Source organism: Ambystoma mexicanum, chromosome 7q (genome assembly GCF_040938575.1).
Source record: "Ambystoma mexicanum isolate Mex_15411 chromosome 7q, UKY_AmexF1_1, whole genome shotgun sequence".
Lineage (NCBI taxonomy): Eukaryota > Metazoa > Chordata > Amphibia > Caudata > Ambystomatidae > Ambystoma > Ambystoma mexicanum.
Window position 1 is genome coordinate 260,862,948 of NC_090941.1, and position 27,574 is coordinate 260,890,521.

Genomic DNA, 27,574 nt, shown 5'->3' on the forward strand with positions numbered 1-27,574 from the left:
ATCGAATGTGGGATATGAGGTTCCCATTGCACACCCACCCCCCAGCAGTGCAGGGCACCTGCCAGCAGGCCCCCACTCATGTCCCCTTGCACCCCCACCCCCAGCACTGAGTGGCACCTGCCAGTAGGCCCCCACTCATGTCCCACTCATGTCCCCTTGCACCCCCACCCCCCAGCAGTGCAGGGCACCTGCCAGCAGGCCCCCACTCATGTCCCACTCATGTCCCCTTGCACCCCCACCCCCCAGCTGTGCAGGGCACCTGCCAGCAGGCCCTAACTCATGTCCCCTTGCACCCCCACCCCCAGCAGTACAGGGCACCTGCCAGCAGGCCCCCACTCATGTCCCACTCATGTCCCCTTGCACCTCCACCCCCCAGCAGTGCAGGGTACCTGCCAGCAGGCCCCCACTCATGTCCCCTTGCACAACCCCCCCAGCACTGAGGGGCACCTGCCAACAGGCCCCCACACATGTCCCACTCATGTCCTCTTGCATCCCCACCCCCCAGCAGTGCAGGGCACCTGCCAGCAGGCTCCCAATCATGTTCCCTTGCACCCCCACCCCCCAGCACTGAGGGGCACCTGCCAACAGGCCCCCACTCATGTCCCACTCATGTCCCCTTGCACCCCCACCCCCAGCAGTGCAGGGCACCTGCCAGCAGGCCCCCACTCATGTCCCCTTGCACCCCCACCCCCCAGCACTGAGGGGCACCTGCCCACAGGCCCCCACTCATGTCCCACTCATGTCCCCTTGCACCCCCACCCCCCCAGCAGTGCAGGGCACCTGCCAGCAGGCCCCCACTCATGTCCCACTCATGTCCCCTTGCACCCCCACCCCCGAGCAGTGCAGGGCACCTGCCAGCAGGCCCCCACTCATGTCCCCTTGCACCCCCACCCCCAGCAGTGCAGGGCACCTGCCAGCAGGCCCCCACCCATGTCCCCTTGCACACTCACCCCCCAGCAGTGAAATGGCGATCTCATGACACAAACCAAAAGTCAACTATGTACATCCACACATGTCCGCCACACGAAGGCAGGGGGTAGCGTACCTGCACATTAAAAAATGTGTGCTAACAAAAACCCTGTATATACAGCTCTGATGAATGTCCCATACTCTGGCCCTCTAGGACAAATGATGTGCAAAGGGGTACGCGACAAACACGGACACCCGCTGTGTCAAAAATAGCATGTATTTCGTGGGTGCGCGGGAAGTTTCACACGCGATTGGGCCTGGGCGAGCAGGGTATGTGTACTTCAGGGGCTCACGGGAAGTTTTACACGTGATTGTGCCTGGGTGACCGGGGTACGTGTACTTCAGGGGCACGCAGGAAGCTTTACACGTGATTGTGCCTGGGCGAGCGGGGTATGTGTACTTCAGGGGCTTGCAGGAAGTTTTACACGCGATTGGACCTGGGCGAGCGGGGTACATGTATTACTGGGGTGGGCGGGGAAGTACAGGAGGGAAATGCGCGGAACGCCCACACGCATGCGCCAAAAAAGACGTACGCCAGCAGGAAGCAGGCGTACGTGGACCCGCGCAGCATAAAAGTGAGCGCAAACAACAAGCAAGCTCAGATGCCAGGAAGAACATACTGTTCCTAGCAGCAGTGGTCGTGGGATACCGCAGAAGGAGGAGGAGGAAAGTCAGGCCCAGAATTTTCACACCCAGAACCAGCCTTTTTGGCATGCCTGATGACCATGTGTATGGGAGGTAAAGGTTTCCACCTCACATAACACTCGACCTGGTCAGTGAGTGGGAGGAGGACCTCACATCACCCACCCTCTGCTCCCAAGCAATCAGCCCCCTGGAGAAGGTCCTCAATGAGTGCACTTTTTGGCCACCGGATCATTTCAGCGGACAAGTGCCATAGTGGGGGGGGGGTGTCACAGGCCATGCAGTCACTCTGCCTACACCAGGTCTTGGCCATCATGACTGCACGCCCATCAGTCCGCAGGCACATATACCTGGCCAGAACACCTGCAGAAAGGCAGGCTGCCATTTAGGATTTCTACGGGGTGGCACAATTCCCCAAAGACCTAGGTGCCATTGATTGCACCCATGTGGCTCTACGTCCCCCCAGGGCATCAGAGCACATCTATAGAAACCGCAAGCACTGGCATTCCATCAACGTCCTGGTAGTATGTGATGAATCATCACCTCAGTATATGCCAACTATCCAGGGTCCACCCACGACAGTTTCATTTACAGAATGTCAACCCTAAACTGGGACCTAGAAGCTGGGCGGCATGGCGATACATGGCTGCTCGGTGAGTATAAATGCCACAGCACATGCATGCATGCCAGATACTGAGTAATGTCACAACCCTACTAATGATACCCATCACCACCTCCCCAGGGGACAGTGCCTACCCTCTGAGCACCCACATGATGACGCCAATTGGGAACCCCACCACGCCACCCGAGGTAAGATACAACACAGCCCATATTGCAACCCGGGGCATAGTGGAGCGCACATTCGGAGTGCTCAAGTCACGCTTTCGCTCCCTTGACCGTTCTGGCGGGCAGCTGTTATACGCTCCCCCAGTAGTGTGCAGGATCATAGTGGCAGCATGTGTCCTGCACAACGTTGCAACACGTCGGGGCCTGCCGGTGGACATGGTGGTGCTCCCACATCCCCAACCACATGCATGCCCGCTGCGCATGGGAGGGGAAAGGGCACGGGGTGAGGCAGCCGAACACAGCTGGTGGCTAATTACTTCACTTAGAATCACACCCCTGTGGAGTGCACACAGCCCTGCCACATGCCAGCTGACAATCGATGATGACACAAGTGACAGTGAACTGTCACAACCATACCAGCCTGAGATTGGTCACCTGGAAGTGTCACAATGTATGCATCCCTACCTACAGAAACACCACCAATGCTGTGTTATGAAAAGACACATATGCTGCTAAATGCATTACCCCCTTGCAAAATACAACATGAGAACAGTGCCATGTCACCCAACCGCTCCCCAGCACCACCACCCAACACATGTCATGCTATGTGAGAGCAAACAAAGCAATCCCGAAAACCTGACACAAGTGTCACAAAGTACAGTGTCCCTAATGGAAACTGGCCACACACAATATGCTCCCAGTAATGTGGAACTAACAACACACATGACCAAATACTTACCAACAATACAATGCAGCTACACAAGCTCAAACATAACTAAAACATGACAGTACTAAGTTAAAGTAGTCGTAGTCTTACAAACTGAATATGCCACCACATCGCCCCCTTCCAACTGTAGTCTTGCAGGCTTCAAAACTTGTCTGTGTACTGCATACAACATGAACTCCATCTCCAAAGTAGACGGCCTTGTGAAGACATGAGGAATGAACCTGCAAATTCAGAGGGAGACACGGAAGCAGAAGCATACATAATTCCAACATGCAGTGTACAATACAACAACAATAAACACAAGGAATGTCTACACAGTATTGACTAGAGACTGCCCACACAGCTCATGGGAGCCCAACATCACTGTGTACATCACTGTCACTTGGTCACACCCTTTGCAAGCCCATGGAAACGGGAAGCAGGAGGGGTGTGTGTCTCACGAACCCAAACATCGAACCCAAACTTAGGACAAGCCTGCATGTGCCCCGCCGGAATACAGTGGATGCCCACGGGAGCCACACAAGGCAACACACTGTTAAAAAATAATAAAAAATAAAAAATAAAAAAAGCAAAAATCAAAAATCAAAAATGGCCATGTGGGGGGCAGGGGGGAAGGCCACCCGGGAGGTCCGAGGACAGGGTGCGCACCAACATCAGCCTGTGTGGATGTTGGGAAAAAAAACACCTCCATGGGCTCATGGCCTGCACAGCTATGCCAATGTGGGAGTACTGCTGCTGTCCCTCTCATTAACCTCTGCTTCTGCCACAGGAGGTGGTGGTGCTATGGGAGGCAGCCCACGCAAAGCCCTGGTATGGTCCTCCATGGCAGCAAGCATGCGGGTGTGGAAGGTCTTGTTCTGGAGGATTATAGTGCGGAGATCCCCATGCAGCACCTGACGTGATGCCCGGATCTCCTCCCAAGTTGCCTGCATCTCAGCTGAGAGCGAACGTGTGAACTGCTCCAGCTGCTGTTCTGTCCTCAAGTTAGTGGAAATCTCAAGGTCAACAAGAGTCTCCCTGAAGTGATGGAGTTCTACCCTCAGGGCTTCCCTGTGGCCCTGGGACTCTATTGATATCGATTGGTGTAGAGTCTCCAGTGCCGCCCATCTGCCCCTGTTGGACGCCAACATGTCCTCCCTGTGTGATTGGCAAATGGAGTCTGTTGCCTGCTGTAGTAGCTCCATCTGCCTTTCAGGGGGGACAATGGAAGTGGCCACCCTCTCCATTGCTTGAGCCATCATCTCAACTGATGCTACCTGTTGGGTTGCCATACCGTAAATGGATTGTTCCCATGTGGTATTGCCTGGTGGCGTACGGCCACCGAGTCGGCGGGCACCACACCTGTTTGGGGCAAGGCAATCTGCGCCTTGCTGTGCCGGCACTGCCTGAGGCTGCAGGACTACATTCCCCCTCTGATCTGCTGACCCAGGAACAGGATCAGATGTTGTGGAGTGTGACCCTGCACCCTTAACCGCCAAAGGCTGACTAACCAACACTGACATCCCCATAGAGGGTTCTACCCCTGGTGCAGGTGGGTTGGACAGAACAGAACCCCTTCCAGAAACACTTACCTGCGACGCCACATAGGTCTCATCATCCAAATCAACACCTGAATAGAAGTCTGGGGAGGTGCACCCAGAGACACCCCTGGACAGAATCGTCTGCAGCAAAAGTGGGTTCTCACCCACCACCACACCACGCCCCCCAAAGGTGGCCGGTTGTGCCTCAGGTTCCTCCTGGGTCTGCACCATCTCCTCAACCTCAACAGCATCTAGTGCGTCATCCCCTGTAAAAACATGAAAGACAAAAAATGGAAACAGGTATTAGCACCATAGCACACAAATAGGCCTGACAAGCTACAGAACCAGTACATGATTTACACATGTTCCACATGACTATAACCCTCCCATGCATGCACTGTCACAGAGTTGGAAGGGGAGGCAAAAGTCTGACACTGATGACACCAAGATGGAAGAGCAACACATTTGCTGCATGCTGGGTAGCACTGCCATCACACATTGGCCTGTGAGTGGCATGTCTTATACACATAAATGGCATATGCCATCACACAGATGGCATGTACCATAGCCATGGTACATTCCACAAGTACATCCATTTGTCAGTGAATGAGTACTGTCACCCATCCATGTGAGATGGACATGAAGAGATGAAAAATGCCACATAGTGTGAAAAGGTACACCATGTGCCACACACTGCAACACATCCAGTGTACAAACATGCAGTGGTTGCAGGGCCATGTACACATCAATGGTTTTGCACTTCAAAATGACAGGAAACAACTAGCATGTTCCACATTCAAACAGGCCCAAAAACATCATGTGATCAGGACAATACTCATTCAGCCTGAACGGTCAAATCATTCAACTACCAAGGTGACACATGTGGGCCAATGTGGGGTTCTTCAATGACAGAAGCATGTCACATATGTCACAATAGGGCTGAGGAATGTGTTGCAAAAGTGGGAGAATTGAAACAATCAGCCTGAAAGAACAATGAAAAATACAAACAATGTTGTTGCATGATGCCACCTCAAGGTCAACTGCTGTAATGTTGCACTAAATTACTACTGTGGGCAGAAGGGATAGTGTCACACCCAAATTCAAGGCCGCAGAATGTTTTGGATGAAGCACATGGATGACCCATACTACTCAGTCACACACACCCTCACCTGGCACTCAATCAGAACCCGCCACCCAAACAACATACACTTGCATTATACACACACGCATGGGCACTCACTGGACAATGTGTCATAATCGGGTAGTTCTCCCACACCTCGGATCTGTTCCTCTGTGACAAAGGTCCCAGCAACAGACTCATGTTCAGTGAGTTTGTTGTCCTCTTGTGGCGACCCACCGCCAGTCACCAGAGTAGCGGCATGACTTGAGGCCAGCTTGTCCTTTGCTCTGCATTTCAGGTCGTTCCACCGCACGTAGCAATCATCAGCTGAGCGTCTCACAAATCCAAAGGCACTTATGTGGTTGGCGATGGTCTGCCAGTGTGCCTTACGTTGACCAGGTGTGGTCTTGGACCCTGCAGTCACCACCATTTCGTGGCTATGTTGCAACCCATAGCTCATAAGTGCATTATGTTCCGAATCATTGAAGCAAGGCTTCCTTGAGGTACCGGAGTGTGTAGCCGTGCATGGGGTCTCAGCCTGTCGTGCCAGAGCACCCTTCTTCCTCTTTTTAGAAGGTGGAGCGGAGCCAGAGTGGCTAACATCGCTCCGGTCAGTAGGGGCAGAATCACCGGTGGACTGGGTTGTTGGAGTGTGCGAATGCACATTGACCATAGGACTTGGTGCAGGCATTCTCTGAAGTGTGATGTTGGCAGGGGGAACATCAGTATGATGGACCAGGACCAACACTGTCCTGGCTGGGAGAGTCAGAGCTGGGGCGGATGGAGCTGACTCACCACCCTGCATACTTGGGGCAGCAGATGACATAGCTGCCCCAGATCCACGTGCCTTGGTGACAACTTGTACCGCCACATGTGGCTTAAACTTGCTGACCTGGAAGTCAGCCAGGGAGTCATCCTGTGCCAAGTCAGGTGCCACAATGGGCTGGTCCAACAAGGGCTGAGCTGGGATGGTCTCAGCCACGTTTCCCTCAACCATGGGGGGGGGCATGGGTGTCCCTGATTGGTCCTCCACATATGGGGGTATAGGGGCACCCTGCAAATCCTGGCCACATCCCCTACCGCACCCACCACGCCCACCTTTTGAAGCTCAGCCACCTTTGCCTCCCTTACCGCTTGGTCGCCTCCCAACCATGGCACTGATGTTGTGCATATGGGAGGAGCAGTAAACTGTTGTCCTGGGCAATTGGGGGTCAAAGGGGTAGGGTACTAGATGGAATTCGTACCCTAGTGCTCTAACAAGGCTGTCTGTGACCCCTGGGGGAAGATGACGGGTCACGCAATGCACAGGCAGCCCAAAAACAAAAATAAACGTGCATGCAACCCCTCATAGGCCACGTGCGTGGAAAAATGAACCCGTACAATGGTGTGGCACCCAGAAACACAAAAATAAGTGTACGCGTGATACACACAGCCTACAATGACCTCTGAAGGGGTACGCGACACACAGGGCAAGCACAGTTGCTAAGTACGTGCGGAACTCACCGTCTGCCTGGAAAAAGAACGTGCAAAATATGCATGTGTGCGCGTTGGCAACACCCCCGCCAAAAGAAGAATTGTACGCTGTCTGAGGAGACAGGACAAAAGGAGAAGTGAGCACTGTTTGAGGAAACAGGCCCAAAAAAAGTAAAAAAAATGAAAGCTGTCAGAGGTAACAGGGAGTATGAACTTGAAACGCTGTGAAGTAATCGCGTGTGAACCGACAAGAAGTACAGAATCCACCCACTCGCTCTCCACAAAAAGCACGTACCTTTTAAACCGGCCCACACGTACACATCACTTACGCGTGTACGCGACCTTTCCTCCAATTACACGCGCTGACACTCGGACATGCAGCTTTTCCACGTGTGCTCTGTCATCACGTGCTATGAGGGAACACCTCGCACGTCACGTCACAGAGGCGCTTACACGCTAAGGGCCTTTGGTCCAATTAAATCGCGTACGTGCGCTGACGTGTTTACGCGCTAAGGGCCTTTCCTCGAATTACACACTGACGTGCAAGATTTTCACGTGCCAAATCACTCCGTATCAAGCTGGCCACGCGTTCACACACGGAAGACCACGCTCCTGCCCAGAAGGCCGAATACTGCCCCCCAGAGCTCCGAGCACGCTCCCACCTGCCATCTGCTGCTGCCTGCCTGCTGCCCACGTGCCCTGCTATTTGGTGCCTGCACGTCAGCCATCTGCAGGGGTGCTGTTGCTGTGACCACCCCTGCTGGAACCGAAGACACCCGACTGGGATTCCATCGCTCCACAGCCCAACCCCAGGACCCAGTTGCCCACCCACTCCTGCCTCTGGGGTTGCCATGTCCAGCACTACACCATCTGGTGGCACTGGCAACCCCCAGCCAGAGAGGCAGAGGGCCACCAGCTTCACTGCCACCCAAGTTGGTGTCCTGGTGGAGCAAGTCCTGGGGCATTATGATGCCATCTTCAGAAGGTCGCGCGCCGACAAGGAAGGACGAACCAGAATCTGGACGGACATCGTGACTGCCATCAACGTGGAGGCGGTGGCAGTCTGTGAATTCCATAATGTCAAGAAGCGCTGGGAGGACTTCAGGTCCAGGACCCTCAACAAGGCCCGGCGCCTCATGGAGGGGGGCCTGGGCAGCATGAGTATCATCCAGATGAGGGTCCTGGAATGCGTAGGCCCAGCGCTCCACGCCCAGATCCTTCAGAGGCAGACCCGTCCAGAGTTGAGCGGTAAGTGTCCAAGCATTGTTGTGTGAGACAGGGCATGTTGCAGGGTGCTGGTTGTCTGATACTTGCCTGTATGTGTGACATAGGCCATGTACGTATGTGTGTGTGCAGGGACATCATGGTCATGCATGTGAGACCAGTAATGTGTGAACCACATGGTTGATGCATGTGTTACAATGCGACATGCGGAGCAGCATGGGGAATGCACACATTAATGCATGGCTGTCTCTGTTATTGGACATGGATGGGGTGTGAGATATGGGTGCTGCTGTCATGGACATGTATGGTGTCCATGTCTGTGTGTCTGACTTGCGTGTCTGTGACTTGGAAATGCCATTGATGCATGACACATGTCTGTGACAATGTTCAGATTCACTGATGCAGCCTACTCATCCTTGTATCCACTGTGTCTGGGGTGTACGAGGCCAGATGGATGAAACTAGGGTGAAGTGTGTGCATGTGATGGGCATGACCCATGATGCATGTGAGTTTCAAACCAGCATTGTATGTTTGAAGAGTCCCTTGGACATGTATGCTAATGTTCATAGCATGCGCCATGCCTGTTACTGTATGTGTTTTGCCTGCACTGACCCATGTGTTGTGGAGGGACATGATGGAAGTGATGTTTGACAGTGCCACTCATCTGCTATTGCTTCCTGTCTAGGGGACCATTGTACAGTACCCTGATGCTTGTGTTCTATGTCTCCCTCTACACAGCGTCAAGTGATGAAGAGGGCGGGGACGGCGCTGTGGAGCAAAGCATCGGGGATGCCCCCACCGGCCGGCGACGCAAGGCCCAGTCACCCTCCCAGAATTTACCATCGTCCGGGAGTGAGGGGACTGGTGCTGCGTCTGCCACTACGGCTGCAGCGGAAGGGGTGGGTGAGCCCCCACAGGGGCTTGCAATGGCGGAAGACGGTGTGGAGCCATCCAGGTTGGTGGTTTCCACAGAAGAGGAGGAGGCCGCTACTGAGCCGCACATGGGGCCTGGTGGGGGTGGTACACTGGTGCAAGTGGTGCAGTCCAGGGCCAGGGGCAGGAGGCAGCACAGGTCACCGCGGAGGGGCCTGTGCATGTTGCTGTCCCTGACCCTGTGACTGCACCACCATGCACCAGCAGGGATGCCGCATCCCAGGCCCGTCCGCAGGTAGGGGGGATGTCCATGTCATCTGACACTCCTCTACCTGCAGACGAGGGGACCCCTGGCCGTATGGAGAAGGTCCTGATTGGTGTCACGTTGCGCACGCGTGACATTCGTGATGACGTGCGTGCTTCCCGAGGGGAGCACGCACGTCATCACGAAGAGCAGCATACCAACGTGGCCCAGTTGGGAGTGTCCATGGTCGGGGGTTTTGTACATGTGTCGGCCACTCTGGCAGCCCTTTCCTCCTCTGTGGAGACTATGCACCAGTTGTTCTCCATGCCGTCTTCCGGCCCAGATGCCACCAGGGCCCCCTGTGGACCTGCCCTGACCAACACAGCCAGCTCGGTGAGGATCCCATCCCTGCCACAGTCTGGAGTCGGAGGTCCAGCAGAGGTGGACACCACAGCAACTGGACCCCAGCAGATGGAGGATGTGCCGGCATCATCGAGCAGGGCACGTGCACAACGGCGTTGGTGGATTCCATCAGCCTGGATGCCGTTGTGCTGGCAGAGGCAGTTGCGTCGGAGGCAGCGGCAGGCTCAACGTGGGAGGCATCATGGCTCGGGGTCATCTACATCAGAGGGGCAGGCATCGGCCAGAGGGCAGGAGGACCCTGGAATGGGAGTGTCTTACATGTGGCAGTGGTTGGCTAGCAGATAGGTGCGGAGCGGCGGCGGGCGGAGGAGGCACGGCTCACGATGGTCAGGGCAGAGAACTCCATGCGCAGGGCACTGAGGCGGGCTAAGTGCTTTGAGGGAATTCGCAGGGAGTTTGAGGTGCACATGGCATTATCCCTGCGAGACCTCGGGGACAGAGAACAGGCCCGCCTCAAAGACATTGAACAGGAGTTCGATGATGCCCTGGCCCATGACATCAACAAGGGAGCCGTTGGACTTGCCCGCCGCCATTTTATATAGTTCATTAGTGTTAAGTTTCATTTTTTTTTAATTTCATTTGGGGCGCATAGACTATGCCCCACATTTTTGTATATAGTTAGTAATTTGGTAGGTTTCATTGTAGGTTTCATGTATGTCGTTGGGCTCATGGACCCTGGATTTGCTATTTGTACATAGTTTTACTGTGGATTTTTCTCCTTCATCTTTATTTTTCTTCACCATGGAGCAATGGATATTACGCTTTTCTTTCCTTTTGGATTTGCTTTGTTGGACGGTGACTTTGGACACATTTTCATTTGGATTCTCTTTTTTTTTTTATTTATCATTTTTTGGGACATGCTGCATTTTCATTATTATTGGTCAGTCATAATTTTGAAAAAATAATGTCGAATGACAAAAATGTTGAAAAAAAATGTCGAAAAAAAAATGTCGAATTCCGTTTTTTTAAATTATGTATTTATTTTGGGGCCCGGGAGTAAAAAAAAATGGGTAAAACAAAAAAAAAATTAAAAAAGGGAGGTTGTGGGGGGAACCCCCCATTTCGATAAAAAAAACGTATTGGAAAAAAAATTAGACTTTTTTTTTTTACTTTTTTTTTCTAAAAAATGACTTTCGACATTATTGTTTTCGAAATTATCACTATAAACCATTATTGGCATTACTGTGTGTTTTTATTTCATTCCCTTCATTTTGACTTGATTACATTTTTATTTCTTACTTCAATGTGTGGTCTTCTCTCATTGGTTTCATGCATGTCACAATGTGGGTTTTCTCAGTCATGTGTTGCCATTGTGTGGGTCGGACAGACTTGTACTCATGCGCATACTGCTTATTTGTGATCTATTATGTAATGGGGATTTCTATTTGGAGTGGATGTAAAGCTTGGTTGGTTGTTTGGACTGGGGTGCTTTGGTGTGGGATTTGTGTGGCCATAAGAGCCAGGGATCTGGATTGTGATGACGTGTTGGCTGGGGGACATGTGTCAAGGCCTGCTGGCAGGTGCCTGTCAATGATGGGGGGTGGGGGTGCAGGGGGACATGTGTGGGACATGTGTGGGGGCCTGCTGGCAGGTGCCCCTGACTGCTGGGGGGTGGGGGTGCTGGGGGACATGTGTGGGGGCCTGCTGGCAGGTGCCCCTGACTGCTGGGGGGTGGGGGTGCTGGGGGACATGTGTGGGGGCCTGCTGGCAGGTGCCCTGCACTGCTGGGGGGTGGGGGTGCAAGGGGACATGAGTGGGACATGAGTGGGGGCCTGCTGGCAGGTGCTCTGCACTGCTGGGGGGTGGGGGTGCTGAAGGACATGTGTGGGGGCCTGCTGGCATGTGCTCTGCACTGCTGGGGGTGGGGGTCCAAGGGGATGATGAGTGGGACATGAGTGGGGGCCTGCTGGCAGGTGCCCTGCACTGCTGGGGGGTAGGGATGTAAGGGGACATGAGTGGGGGCCTGCTGGCAGGTGCCCTGCACTGCTGGGGGGTGGGTGTGCAAGGGGACATGAGTGAGACATGAGTGGGGGCCTGCTGGCAGGTGCCTTGCACTGCTGGGGGGTGGGGTTGCAAGGGGACATGAGTGGGACGTGAGTGGGGGCCTACTGGCAGGTGCCCTGCACTGCTGGGGGGTGGGGGTGCAAGGGGACATGAGTGGGACATGTGTGGGGGCCTGCTGGCAGGTGCCCTGCACTGCTGGGGGGTGGGGGTGCAAGGGGAAATGAGTGGGACATGAGTGGGGGCCTGCTGGCAGGTGCCCTGCACTGCTGGGTGGTGGGGGTGCTGGGGGACATGTGTGGGGGCCTGCTGGCAGGTGCCCTGCACTGCTGGGGGGTGGGTGTGCAAGGGGACATGAATGGGACATGAGTGGGGGCCTGCTGGCAGGTGCCATGCACTGCTGGGGGGTGGGTGTGCAAGGGGACATGAATGGGATATGAGTGGGGGCCTGCTGGCAGGTGCCCTGCACTGCTGGGTGGTGGGGGTGCAAGAGGACATGAGTGGGGGCCTGCTGGCAGGTGCCCTGCACTGCTGGGGGGTGGGTGTGCAAGGGGACATGAATGGGACATGAGTGGGGGCCTGCTGGCAGGTGCCATGCACTGCTGGGGGGTGGGGGTGCAAGGGGACATGAGTGGGACATGAGCGTGGGCCTGCTGGCAGGTGCCCTGCACTGCTGGGGGGTGGGGGTGCAAGGGGACATGAGTGGGACATGAGTGGGGGCCTGCTGGCAGGTGCCCTGCACTGCAGGGGGTGGGGGTGCAAGGGGACATGAGTGGGGGCCTGCTGGCAGGTGCCCTGCACTGCTGGGGGTGGGGGTTCAAGGGGACATGAGTGGGACATGAGTGGGGGCCTGCTGGCAGGTGCCCTGCACTGCTGGGGGGTGGGAGTGCAAGGGGACATGAGTGGGGCATGTGTGGGGGTCTGCTGGCAGGTGCCCCTGACTGCTGGGGGGTGGGGGGTGCTGGGGGACATGAGTGGGACATGAGTAGGGGCCTGCTGGCAGGTGCCCTGCACTGCTGGGGGGTGGGGGTGCAAGGGGACAAGAGTGTGACATGTGTGGGGGCCTGCTGGCAGATGACCTGCATTGCTGGGGGATGGGAGTGCTGGGAGACATGAGTTGGTGATCATATTGCAACGTAACATGTGGCTTGGCTGGGGGGCATGCCCATGGTTTATGTGCTGCCTGCGGGACATGACCAGGGGTGCAGGGTAGTCCACTGTGGTGTGGGCTGCCTGCAGGGGCCGTGGAGGGGGTAGAGGGGACACCTGGGAGGACCCACACTGCCAATTCACGTGTAGGACTCCCGCGCACCCCCGAAATACACGTTCCCCGCTCTGACAGCAAAATCGCGTGTGAAACTTCATGCGCAGCCCAGTAATACACGTACCCTACTCCAATCGCGTGTGAAACTTCCCGCGCACCCCTGAAATACACGTACCCAGGCCAATCACGTGAAACTTCCTGCGCACCCATGAAATACACGTACCCAGGAAAATCGCGTGTGAAACTTCCCGCGCACCCCTGAAATACACGTACCCAGGCCAATCGCGTGTGAAACTTCCAACGCACCCCTGAAATACACGTACCAAGGCCAATCGCGTGTGAAACTTCCCGCGCACCCCTGAAATACACGTACCCAGCCCAATCGCGTGTGAAACTTCCCGCGCACCCTTGAAATACACGTACCAAGCCCAATTGCGTGTGAAACTTCCCGCGCACCCCTGAAATACACGTACCCAGCCCAATTGCGTGTGAAACTTCCCGCGCACCCCTGAAATACACGTACCCAGGCCAATTGCGTGTGAAACGTCCCGTGCACCCCTGAAATACACGTACCCAGGCCATTCGCGTGTGAAACTTCCCGCGCACCCCTGAGATACACGTACCCAGCCCAATCGCGTGTGAAACTTCCCGCGCACCCCCGTAATCCACGTACCCCACTCGCACAGTCCCTTTCGCATGTGAAAGTTCCCGCAAACCCCGTAATACACGTACCCTGCTGAAATCACGTGTGAAAATTCCCGCGAACCCCAGTAATACACGTACCCCACTCGTACAGGCCCTTTCGCGTGTGAAACTTCACGCGCACCCCAGAAATACAGATTCCCCGCTTGGCATTTGCTGTTCGGCAGCCCTGTAAACTGGTCCTGGGTTCGCGCAGCCCTTTGCACTGAATTGGGAATTTTGATGGCTTTTCCTTGTGCGAGGGTGTTCTTGGGGGCGTAACTGGCGCTGCTGCAGGGTCTCTGCACCACTCTGCGCCACGGCTGGTTTTGGAGGCTAAAATCCATGAATACGCTGTGCGCGGAAATCGATTTTAGCGAACGCGGCTGGCGCAGACATTTGCACGCGCACACAGTGCGCCAGCCGCGTGCGCCACTTTTGTGCAAAATTCTATGAATTACCCTGTATATTCAGTGGCATGAGTGTAGAAGATAAAGTAGATATTCAGGTGTTGAAATTGTTATAAATGATGTCATATAGAAATAGTCTAACAAATACCTTAATATGGGAAACAACCAAACACTGATATACCTGATATAGGCACCAAAAACATTAAATATAATGCAAAAATTAGTATCAATTGCATGAATATTTTCCTAGACAACACCTAAGGGATAATATGAAAGGGAGAGGGGAAGAAAAATTTGACCAGCACAGAGAATATAAAGATGGAATTTGAAAAGTATTGATGATAATAGTGGTCAACAGGAAACTACCACTCTATCTATGCTGATTATTGAAGAAATGACTTGGGGGAGGAGGAGCCTCAAAGGAAGACAGCCAGACCAGCATCCCGCCCATGAGCAGGAACAACAGAAGGCAGTTAGCAATGAAGAAAAATAGAAACAGCGGTAGATGACTTGTATCAGGTAGGGGCCTTTGATGTATCCATATCATCTTTCCTTTGGTTTTGTATGAAGTGTCTCAAGGCAACAGGGTCTTGGAACAAAGAGGTGCAGCCATTAAGAGTTACTTTGAGGATAGCTGCATTTACAATACCGTATCTTGAATTAAGTTACTTAAGTGCAGGTCTAAGGGGCAGGAGTTATTTCCTTATGTTAGCTGTGACATTGGAAATATCCTGGGTAATGAACATTTTTCTCCCGTTCCATGTAAGGTGTTTCTTGAGCTTGGCTTTCTCTAGAATCATAATAACATCAAGTAGAGAAAATATCATTCTTGAAGAGTTGGTAGTATTAGTGGTTGATGATTGCATCAGAATATAGGGACCAATGTGATGAGCCCTTTGTATGTTAGTTGAACTGAGGATGGAAGCTCCAGAATTTTAGTTAGAAGGGTGTTTGTGAATAGGATAAGGTTGTCTGCCTCAACTCCTTCTTCTAAACCAATAATTCGCAGATTATTTCATTTATTGCGATTTTCTAGGTTTTCAGCGTGTTTTGACGCAATTTAACAGTATTTTCAAGTACTTGTACTCTTCCTGTCACATCTTCCGCATTGCTGACCCTTTGCCCCACTTCTATTCTTGTTTCAAAGTTGGTCCATTTTTCATCCATCTGCTGTAGGTTAATGTTAGTTGCTTCCATAAAAGGTTTTTAATGCTTTCACGTCCATAAGGTTGGCTTGCATGGTGTCACTAGACGTATCTTCATTAGGTGGTGGTGACTCGCTTTTAGACCTTTTATTAAAGGTGGAGATAGGTGTTTCTCTTACTTGAATTTTCTTGGGCGCCATTTTGAAGATATATTGCTTACTTTTTTGAATTTATGTAGAATTGATAAATAGTACAAGCCTATCCAACCTTCTGATGTTGAAAGTGATAAGGATTTAATAATTGGTGCAAAGGCAGAATCATTGTTATCAGAAACCCCTTATAAAATTAAGACCAATATATCCAACAAGCGGTACCTAGTTGTTCAGCCCCGAGACCTGCTTCTTTGTGTGAGAAAAATGTGTTGCAGCATAAAATGTGCAATTGCTGATAGGTTTTATTCCATAAAGAGTAGTGGTGGCATAGATAATAGCTGGAGTTTACCACAAGATGGATGCAAGGTAAATAAATAAGTAGTTCCTTTCACAAAACTCCAAATATCCTTAAGAGAAATAGTTTACCATCTTTAAGTGTTAAGCTGAGAGACGAATTATAATTTACCTCATACAAGTGTATAAAAAGACAAAGAAAAATATGCACCGTATCTTTAAACACCTCAAATAGACATTGTGTGGTGTTTAGGAAGTTATTGGGTCGTGTTGTGTTAGAAATAGCAACCCGCTTGAATAGCGGGCCCTTCGCTCGACGTGCAGAAGAACAGCTGACAGGAACGTCACGGGACCTCCCGGCTCACAGGCCTTGCTCCTCCCTTACCAAGTTCTTCGTGTTGTGGAGATGCTGCAGTTTTCCCAAGCTCCACGGGCCACCAGGGAGATTCTGTGAGTACTAATGGCCCTTTGTTAGTATGAAGAAAGTTTAATTACGGAATTTATAAATATAAACGCGCTCACAGAGCGGGAGCTAGCGCACTATGTCTCCATTCCGGTCAGCGCCTGACCCCGCCCCCCGTGTCATTTGTCTTTGATATCTGAGGTTGTGATGGGAGGTGACATTACAAGAAGTTGCTATAAATAAACCATGAAATCAAAAAAACAATGTAGTTGGCAATATATGAATGGCAACTATCATCATACATCGGGAAACACTATAGTAAAGTAAACCATAAATAAGGCTTTCTGTTATACAAACATGCACTGTGAGCATTATTCATTATCCGTGAATCCAGATAGGATACAGTGAGATTAAATGGTGAGCGCAGGATTTTTTAAGCCTAAATTGAAGGGGTCTTGCCTTGCTTCTTGGTGATAGAGAGCTGGCTCTGGGCCTTCTGGGTTACCGTTGTGGATATGACACAGGGCACTTTAGGTGATTGAGGACCTGCAATCAAGTTGCATTGGGTTCCTCTGGTTACTGAAATCTGGTGGAAGAGAGATGGTCTAGCTTCTACTTGCGCCACCGAGGGCTGACCTTCACTCGCTGGCTTGTTGTGCTTGTCACACAACGTGGAAACATTTGAGGTCTGGTCCTGTTGCAGGCACCTGAGCTTTTTTTCTCATTACCCCTGATGGTCCACCACTCTTTGCTCCATGGCCGTGATGTATCCTTCTAAGAAAATAAGCTTTGAGCGCATCATTGCTATGATGGTAGTTTGATCTTTCAGAGAATCATTGACTACCTCTTACAATTTGCTGAAGGGGGCCAGGGCTATAGTCTCTGTTGACAAAATAGTCAATAAGTCCAGTTTCTTTGAGGGGGTGTCTCTGGATGCTGAGGCAGTAAAGTCACTCAGTCTATGCTTATTGGGTGGACTGGTTGTCCCCGAACTCCATTAGTGGCCAGGACTGAAGATTGAATTGAGCGAGTATAGGTTCTTTTGACTGGCACAAGTCGGCATCAATTCTGAAGGGACTTTTTCTCTGGGTGCGCGGTGGAGCAGATTGCTCTGCACGGTGTCCAATATTTTATCAGCTGATGGCTCAGTACCCAAAACCGGGGCTTTTGGTTGAAATGACAACAACGGTTGAGGTGAAGTGTTGAGCAGCTCTCTCAATGGGAGCCAGGAGCTCTCCGGTCTTTCCCCTACATTCGATTTCACCTCTTTCTGTAGTAGAGTTCTTGTTGCTTGTGGGGTAGCTGGTTGCCGGAGAGATTTTGACATTAAGTTCTCCGGTTATGGGCCTATTGGACAACCATCTTCCACTTGTACAACTCTAGTTCTTCCAGCCCTTCCATAAGATTTTTGGAGGATTCGGTCGGTCGGCTAGGTAAGTCCAAACTCGTCGGCGCAGAACAAGGGGGCTGTACCAATGGTGGAATGAGGATGTTGTTCAACTCCATCTGGTCTATGTTCTGCGCCTTACTGGAAGGCGACACTTGAACGGCTTCCAGAATTTCTGCATCAGACAATTCAGTTGATAAAAAGTTTTCTCTTGCATTGCTTCTTTAAAAAGTCTTTTAGTGCATTTGACAGCATTGGAATTGGAAGGACCTTCATGTTGGTTCCCGCCCACTTCTTCGACCCAGGGTTTGACCAGGCCGCAGTTTTCTGGGTGGCCTCGCCACTTGTGCGGGCTCCTTCTTTGTTAGAAGGATGATGGTGAAGCACTTTCTCCTTTGCCTTTTTAAGGGAAAGTTCTTTTGTCTGCTGTTTTTTCGTTGAAATGCATTTCGGCACCTGAGCTTGGACCCCGCTACTTGAGGTCTGTAGAGACTTATTTTTTCATTTCAGGTGGGGTAGATGAAGGGTCTCCTCCGAGCAGGGAGCCATGCTCTGGGATGCTGGGACTGGTCTCAAAAGGGTCCTCGTTTGGACCATCGGACGACCTGTGAGAAACATCCGGCTGCGTGACATGAACCACGATATTAGGGTCCCAAGGCGCTGAATGCACCATAGCTTCAATCATCAGCCCCGGGCCATGGTACGGGGTCTGGGGATGGAGAGGATCAATCGCCAAACCGACACCACTCGTTGTCAAAGGAGGGTTTGAGGGGTCCGGTATAGGTGGCAACACTGTATTCCCTTTCGTCATTTCCGATGTGCCTTGACTTTGGTCGGGCGGATGTTTATCGTTGCGAGAAAGATCGCCTTCTTCCGTGGTCAGGACCTCATTTACCCTCTGACAGAGGGAGATGGATCTGGATTCAGGGGATCCGACTTTGTGTTGATCATGCTGAATATGTCCAGTATGACCAGTGACACCTGTATCAAGATCTGTCGACAAACCACTTTGCAGATCCTCAGCGTTACTCGAGGTTGGGCTGTATTCCAAGGAGGTACAGTGATTTGGATACTTTTATTGCAGGACATGAAGGCTGAAAGTTGCTCTTGTGAATTCAAAGCAGGGAGAGCCACAGACAAAGGGCAGTCATCAGACCATTCTAGGTCCTTGTCGGTGGAGTCAGACGAGGGTTTAGTCGGTCCCGATGACGTAGGCCGGCCTATAATTTTGAAGAATGCAGGTGTCATCATAGTCGACTGCTTGGGCCCTCCCGTCAGGGATTTATTGTTAGAGGGCATCCAGTGACTTCTCAGCCGACGAAGACCCACTGTCTCATCACTGTGCTTGGACGCTTTGATAGGAGGTTCCCCAAGTGCTTCGGGGTGCATGTTGATGTTTAGAACGGGCTTAACTGACTATTCGTATTGCTGCAGCTGTCGATCTGTCAATTCCGTTGGAGGTGGACAGTAGTCTTAAGTCCACTGCAACCACCTGTGCCGTCGCGCTCAAGCCCGAGAACACCGCAGAATACTTTCTTTCCACTTTTCGCTCCACGTTCCACGGCATAGTGGAGGTTTTAAGCAGTAGCAGGAAGTTCAGAGTCACAGGAGACACGCCTCCAGCAGGTAGGAAGAGTGGAAACACTGCGGCGCAGGTACCGCAGAACACTTTCTCTCCACTTTCCAGTTTTAACATTCAAGAGTGAAGTACAGAACGAGGACAGGTAAAGGGTGGAGAAAGAAAGACAAGAGTGGTGGAACAGTGAAGACATGAAAAAGAGGATATAGGAAGAACGAGCCATTCAAAGCGCCAAGGGTCTTAGGATAAAGAGAGAAATCAGAGGCAGTGAGAAGACTAAACAAAGAGAGGAGGAGAAGAGGAAAGGGGGAAAATACAGAGGAATTAAGAAGATACAGATAGAGAGACAACATGGCAGGTGGAACATTTAACCTGAATAGAATCAGACAGGGATGGGGCAACCCCAGGCTATACTTTTAGGCCTTAAAGAACAACTACTAACCTTTGCTATGGAAGAGTCTAATGCCTGAGTTCATCCAGATGATACACAACACAAAGGGTAGTGGTTTTGCAGGTGTTCAACAAGCCCAGGAGGACCAACATGGCATTCTGACAAGTACAGCACAAGTCAAATAAGCTTCTACTCTAAAAACCCTAAAGACCGCGAGTCACTGATTGCACCCAAGAATTTTGACCTGTTCAGAGGAGAGAGGAAAGGACTGATGGCCATGTGTCTAATCACACCATGACCCAGCTGCTTTAATTCCAAAACCCATTCAGTGGCCTCAATTAAATGTAATCCCATGTTTTCCTTTGCTATATAATTAATAGAAAGTCAGCTAGTATATTGGCAATGTTCATACGATGACTATCACCCAAAACAAATGGGTATAATGTTATTACATTTAATTTAATATTAACGAAACGTTAAAGGGCCTCATTACAGGTACAGCAGTGTGGGTAATTCCACTACTGCCCCTTTACTGCTGCATTACCACACTGGTGTACAAGTCTGACGGGAAGGTGGAGGAGTAAATCCTCCACCTTACTGCCATAAATCATCAAACTAGTAATTCCTTTGTCAGTAATTCTGCCGAATTCCCCATGGAGTGTTTAGGAGATTAACACCACCATTTCACCCTTGCCATCCTGTGGTAAATCCATAGGACTGAGCCGAGGTAATGGTAATCAAGTTTGGCAGTATTTCAGCAGATTCGAATTTTGGGATTTCCCTTGACCCACGATATATAGCTACATGGGGAGGGATGTTTTATAATTTACTCAATTTTAGTCTCAGGATGATCTTTTCCATATGTTGGGGAGTTGGATTGTGGTAGCTGTAATGTAGTTGTGGCTTCACTAGAGATGTAGTCATGTTCACCACATTAGTGAGCGAATTAATCATTATGGTACTACTGTATTTTTAACCCTGATTCTTGCCTTTTTGTTTTGAGAAATCCCTTTGACTGTGTGAACCATGAGGCAGGCCCACAATGGCTGTGTACTAATGAGGACTCACTTTGGGATAAGCCCTTTATGTTCTAGAGTGTTCTAAACTGGCTGAGCCTGGTTTTCCACTCATAAGAGCATGCATTGAAACCCATACTCGTCTCATCCTAATCTTCCTCAAGTCATTGTTGCTGATTGGACCACCTCTTACATTTTGCAACATGTTACGATGAATTTCCAATATCAGCCCTGTTGGGAGAATTTTGGTAGCCAACCTATTCATATTAAGCAGGGAAGACACTGAGATGTTAGCCAAAACCCAATCAAGGTAAGGTAGCAAAGCAGCCAAGGATTATTCTCAGGAAAGGTGTGAGAATGGTCTAGGGCTACAATGAGTCCACACAGAGAAATACCAGTAATTCAATTTAGACAGTAAGTATATACACATACAGATATTATAAGACCTTTACTTACACACTAAGCTTGTTAAAACCACAGTTAAGTATTGACACACAAAACATTATAAACCATATTTTCACATACACTATTAGGAGACTAGGATTGCATATGCATCAATTACCAATGCAATGTAGTTGAATAGTAAGATGCATGGAAAAATAGGCAGAACTCTTCACAATCAACACAAGAACACTCCCCTCAATCTTAATATGTCCAACCCTAAAATCGTTGGGAACCTTGTGTCCAAAAGTAACCAGTTTCAAAGTATAACTTCTTCAGGCATGGACATATATATATATATTTATATATATATATATAAATGTAGTGGGCTGTGGTAGTGATTAAAGCGAGTTCTCAAATGTATATAAAAGTTCAGTCAAGTTCAGGCAAGTACTCAATCCAACATAGTAGGATCGGCATAGGGTAGGATACTTTACCCTGGTTTGCCCACGAAAGAACGGGTCAGATTGAGTTAGGGTTTGGAATGTACTCTGAAATGTAAACCTATGAGAAAAGTGGCAGACAGAAAGAGGTATGTTAACTTACCCCTCTTATTCTTCCAGAGACCACTGTAGGGATTCCAGAATGTGTTGGGGACACAATCTTCTGCATTTGGTCTGGTCAGGGAAGGCAGAGGGGTCACAGTTGCAGAAGTAACATTTGAAACCAATAATTCATTTTGGTTGGTCGTGGTGCACTGGAATCGGTTCAGCGCAGCTTTCGGTAGAATACCCAAAATGAGGAAAGATGAAGATTTCTGTGTTGCAGACCCCCTAAGCTTACCTCACAGGTTTGAAGAAGTGTTCTAATGAGAGTCACAACGTGATGCTGGAAATGCTTTGGAGGACAGGGCCTCCTCGTATTTGTCCCATTGCATACATGTATGTGCTTTACTGTATATTTCCTGTACAGGAGTCCAGTTTGGACCCCTGGAAGTGCAGCTCTGCAACTTTATTTCTTTTTTAATAATACCCATGCGATAGCCTTATGGCATCCATTGGTAGTGGTATACCCTGGTACCCGTAGTGTATGCTTTTGGGCACCTGTGTGTTGCCCCACAGATTAGGTCATGGATGGTGGCAGCTTCATGCTGATTTTGCAGTGGCTCTAGGTCTCCCCCCCTTTTTCGGACACCCAGGTACTGGCATAGGAACCAATAGATTCCTGAACAAATGTAAGATGGCTATTGTCCCTGCCTTTCCTTCTTGTTTCTCCAAGACCTGAGAAGCCCTGGCTCTGTCCCCTTCTCATGATTGAATGTTGGGTGGAAGCACTAAATATGTCTCTGGTGCTGCCTTCCCAGAGACAGCCTGCTTTGGGTGCACCCTGGGGGTGGGACCTGACTGAATGGAAAGAGGAGTCAACTCACATTTTGTGTTGTGGGTGTCTGGTTCTGGCTGTGTGCCACAATGAATGTGGTCTGTCTAAGCCAGCCCTGTCTGAAACTGGACTGAATGCAGCGTGTGCTCTGAAAGGCTGGAAGTTGTCCTGAAAACACATGCACTGTTTTGGGTGTCTGGTTTGGGTGAATGGCCTGAATGCCTGTGAGCCTGATTTGGTTCTGCATGATGAATGCACTAGTGTGCAATAGGCTGACTGAGCCTATCTCAGCCTGTGTGAATGGGTTTTTTTGTGTATATCAGAAGACCCCTCACTCACCTCTTTGTCAGAAGCTGGGCATTTTCTTGGAGGACTATCCTGTATTCAAACGGAGGAAGACTGCTGCTGCAACTCTAAAAAAATACCCAAAGGCTGCTGTTCCTGTTCAAGGACTGATCAAGAGAGTACCTGAACAGACAACCTCTTCCCGTAGCTATGAGGGGACATTGTGCAACTGCTGTTTTTCACCCAAAGTGTGCAGCAGCAAGTCTTTTGTGCCTGCTATCCTGCAAAGGTATTTCTGTTAGTCATGAAGAAGAGTGACCCAACATCTTGAGCCCAAGAAGTCCACCAGCATTGTCTCCTGTCCGGACTGTCTGTGACCATTTGGAAGCCAGGCTGCAGTGTTTCAGCCATTAGACGGGGTAACCTGGCATAGTGCTGCTTGACGCGCAGAGCTTGCCAAGTTCCAACAGATGAAGACATCTTCAAGTCGCACAGCAACCATGACATCTGTCCACTTTTCCAGGGCTTAGGAGTTCCAGTGTTTCTGCCTGCAGAGTAGTGCCAGCAGACGGGTTTCCTGTCATTCCCAACCAAAGAATGAGTCTTAAGGGTCCAAATTTGATGGTGGCCCACAGAGGTATTCAGTGCTCAAGTTCAATCACAAGAAGCTATCCTGTCACATGGGCTACGGCTGTAGCACCAAAGTACCAAATGTTGGCAAACTGTCAATTACCAAAATCCAACACCTAATTCTGTCACTGCACCCATTACACTGTAGGCAGTTGACAAAAAACAAAGACTCGTCCTCACCTCCCAAGTCTTGTTGAGGTCCACAGTGAGTTGTAGCTTCTTGGGACATCCACAGCAAGCATAGCAACCCAACCAAGGAGACCACCACTACAGACCTTCACTGCTGCCTTTCTGACACTGCTTGGTTCCCTTCACCTTCTCAACAGCAATGACACAGTGACTTCTTCTTCCAGAGGGGTTCCATTCTCAAGGAGCATAATTGAGTAACGCTGAGAGACTCCACCACTTCTCCTTCCATAGCTGACCAGAACATCTTAGATCCTTGTAAATTAGCCACGCTTGCTCACAACTGGGTCTCCCACCGGATGGCCCCAAATAACCCATCCCAGTGGGAAGGATAAGGACAAGGACAAAGGGACTCAGAAACCTAATGAATCCAAAAAGCAGCCACATGTGCATAAACATAAATATCCCTCCTCTAAGGTCCACAAATCTAGTGGAAAGGTAACGTCCTTGGTATCCAGGCTGTCAACCTGACCTACCATTGCCGTACACCTCATGTGGAGGTCACTGTCCTCACCTCCTCTACAGGAATCACCTCTGGTGCTCATGCAGATATCTCCTTAGTTTCCCATGTGGGCTGGGACCAGCACTCAGAAGTACTGGACACTTTCCCAAGTTAAGACCTAAACATTTTTTTAAAGTGTCCTCATTAATGGCCAGCTTTCCGCTGGCATCAGAGACACTGGGGCTAGCATGACAGTGGTGGATAGGACGCTACTCAAGCCACAGGACTATGCAGGTGCTCCTCTGAGAACTAGTATGTTTGTTGGTGGGCTCCCCAAATGTTCCCCTGTAGCCCTAGTCACCATCTAAGTTGATAACAAGACAGCAATGATTTGTGTTATCGTACACGATCATGTGCCTGCCCAGGTGCTGCTGGGTAATGACTAGCTGATTTGGGACTCATTTCTGATGGGCCACCCCTGGGCGCTGCTGCAATCACCAGGTCTAAGGACAAGAAATGTCTGACTGATAGTCAAACCCAAGCCTAAGGGGCAATCAAAGACAACTGGGAAGAGCAAGAAAGCCACCTCTGTGAAGGGGGGCACTTCTCTCCCTGCTGCATGAATAGTACCCACTGTAGACCGAGCTTCTGGGGGAATGGGCACAGTGCTGACCTGAGACCCCCCTACTGATGGAAAAGAGCCAGAGGACCCTCCCCCGAGAGTACAATTATACAGTTCACAATCTTTTAGTAGATTCTGTTGATTAAAAAAGACAAATGTCCTCTGTACTGTTTCCTCTTCCCTTTAGGAGAAGAAGGATTCTCCTTAGATCAATTTTCTCAGATTTAGACAAGTGTTCAAATCCCTCCAGGTTCACCTTTAATGTAGTTCTCTATGCCAAACCTTCTTGGCGCTTGGACTAGCCATATGTCCTGTGGCTCTTTTATAGGTGTACTGGATCTCCATCAACTTAATAGATGTAGGGCATCAAGTTGGCATTTCCAACCTTGTTGCAAAGAGTTCATACTCCTTTCATTCTGTTTTACATAGGACGTATGCCCATCCAGCTTTTTCAGTTCCTCGTATCTTGGTTGGCTTTCTCAGCCATGGTATAGGGCATATGCATGTTCAGCTCTATCAAGCTCTATCAAGCTCTCGCTCATTTGTTGGCTTTTGCTATGTTATACATCAGGTTTATGCCCACTGATTGCTTTAAAGCTTTTGTACCTTTGTCACCTTTGCCAGCAGTAGTTCTCTCTGTGTGGGATTATCCGGTCCTGTAACCTCATCGGTTTGGACAATCTTGTAAACCAAAATTTTGTAGCCATCACTGGCGTTCTCACTTCGGGAGCCTTGAATTCCCTGTTGGTGCTTGTCTTGGCAGCAAAGGCAGTTGCAATGTGGAGATCGGGGTCTGGGGCTCCCTGCTTCCCTCTGGTCTTTGCGTCGGTTGACGGGCACCAGGCCCAACACTGTTCACCTGTGGTCACGGCACCAGCTGAGATGGTTAGGTTTCCTTCTCCATCTTTCTCCTGACCAGAACCTTTCACTCGGTAAGAACATCTGCTGTTCAACTACCAGCTAGTGGGTCTCTCTTTCTCCACACCACCACTGGTTCCGTGGCCTTCCGTGGCTCTGCCCCTCCAGGATGTCATCTATACACAGGCTCGCCTTGCGTGGGGATTACACTCCTCACTCCTTGGTAGTCTCTCATCATCTCGCAGTCTGCTCTGCTCTTATGTACGTCATCAAAAACAAAAGAAATGTGTCTGCCTTCTTTGATTAAGACATTCAGACAAAGCTCAGCATAACCTGATACTGAAGGAGTGATATTGATATTTATTTGTATTTCTATCGCGCTTGTACACAAGTGTTTCAGAGAGCGAGAGTGAAACAAAGCTTCTTGTTTGTTATAGTCATAACGGGAGATACCAAAGTATTTCCAACTCTTACATAGGCAAAAATTGTGTTTTGGACTGGGACTTAGTTTGTCGGAGTGGGAGCCCTTGTACCCGAGAGAGGAGTCACTCCCATTGAAGTCCCACTTGCCCCGACCAATAGGGAGGGTCTTACTGAGCAGGCTCACCTCCCTATCCTCAAAGGGGGTGACTAGGGGATGAATTGTCCAAAATCGTCACACTGCATAGTATTTCCTGAATGATTTATTCCCTCCTTTAGTGTATGTTGGAATGTGCACTCAGAGGGGGTGAGTGCTGTGTATTGTCATCATAATGTTGACTGCATATTGTTGCTTAAAATTATGTATTTTCTTGCTTGAGTGTATGTTTGTAACTTGTACAGAGTGGAGGTGAGTGGGTAAATGTTGTACTTTGTTCATATTTTTTTCTGTGAAAATCTTTGCTGTTATTGCACATGTGCCATATATAGTACATCTTAAATCGTTAATATCTTCAAATTGACCAATTGAATTTTTTTGTTTCATTGCACCATTTCCAAACAAGGTCTAGGTGCCTGCCAAAAATTGGGAAAATCGAAGCAGGCAATTTTGAGATATTTGGGCCAAAAAAAAGTATCTTTTTTCCTGCAGGAAAACCTCATGTGAAAAATTGTACAAAACGTGATCAAAGTAAATATTTTTTTAAACTATGAAGGCGTTAATGTACAATTCTAAAATTGTATGTGCACAGGAGGCTGCCTAGAAATATTACTATGGAATATATTTGCAAATCATTTCCTTCAAGCATTCGAAGGTTATTGAGAAAGGTAATTTTCTGAAACTCGATAAGAACTTAGTCTTAACCTTAACTATACTTTGTGCTAGTGCAACGGCATACATAATATCTCTATATATTTCTATGTTTTTAAATGCTAAAGTTCAAGGATGTTTCACAGTCCGTACTGTGCCATATATATGCTGTTCTGAGATACCTTTCAAGGATTTCTCCAGAGCGATTGCTGTCCCTCCATTCTCCAAGGATCGACGCAGCATTCATGAAAGGACATGTTATGCCAAATTGTGTGTCTCCAAGGAAACAATCCGCCATGAGGCCACGCGCTCGCCGATTGTGATGAAGGTTCAGGGACATTTCCATGAGGTCAGGACATCAGAGATCTGACGAGTCAAGCAACTCGGTGTGCAGCGCCGTGAGTAGAAATCGTACGCGTGGACATTTCCAATTTCTTCAAGAATGCCAATAAGATGAACATATCAAAAAGGTGCACATGCTTTCCAGCCTGAGAGTTGAAAAGTGTTTCATTTTTTTGTGCGGGGACATGTTATAATGGCTTGTGGGAATCCATTACCCTTTCAGGCCTACCCAATCCAAATGGAATATTAGAAGCTAGGCTCTATTCCTTGCAGGGAACTATATGTAGGAACTGATACATTTTTTATTAATGTAACGATGTTTTTTGCCATTAAGGAAAGAAAATGTGTCCTTTTTTGTAATCCAATAGCAGTGCGAATAATATTTAGTCTGCTTTATTTGTTATACATTATAATGGTCAACATGTTTTATAGGTGAACATATTCCTCATTCCTTCAGTTATAGCATATCCAGTATTCTGTATTTTCAGATTGATAA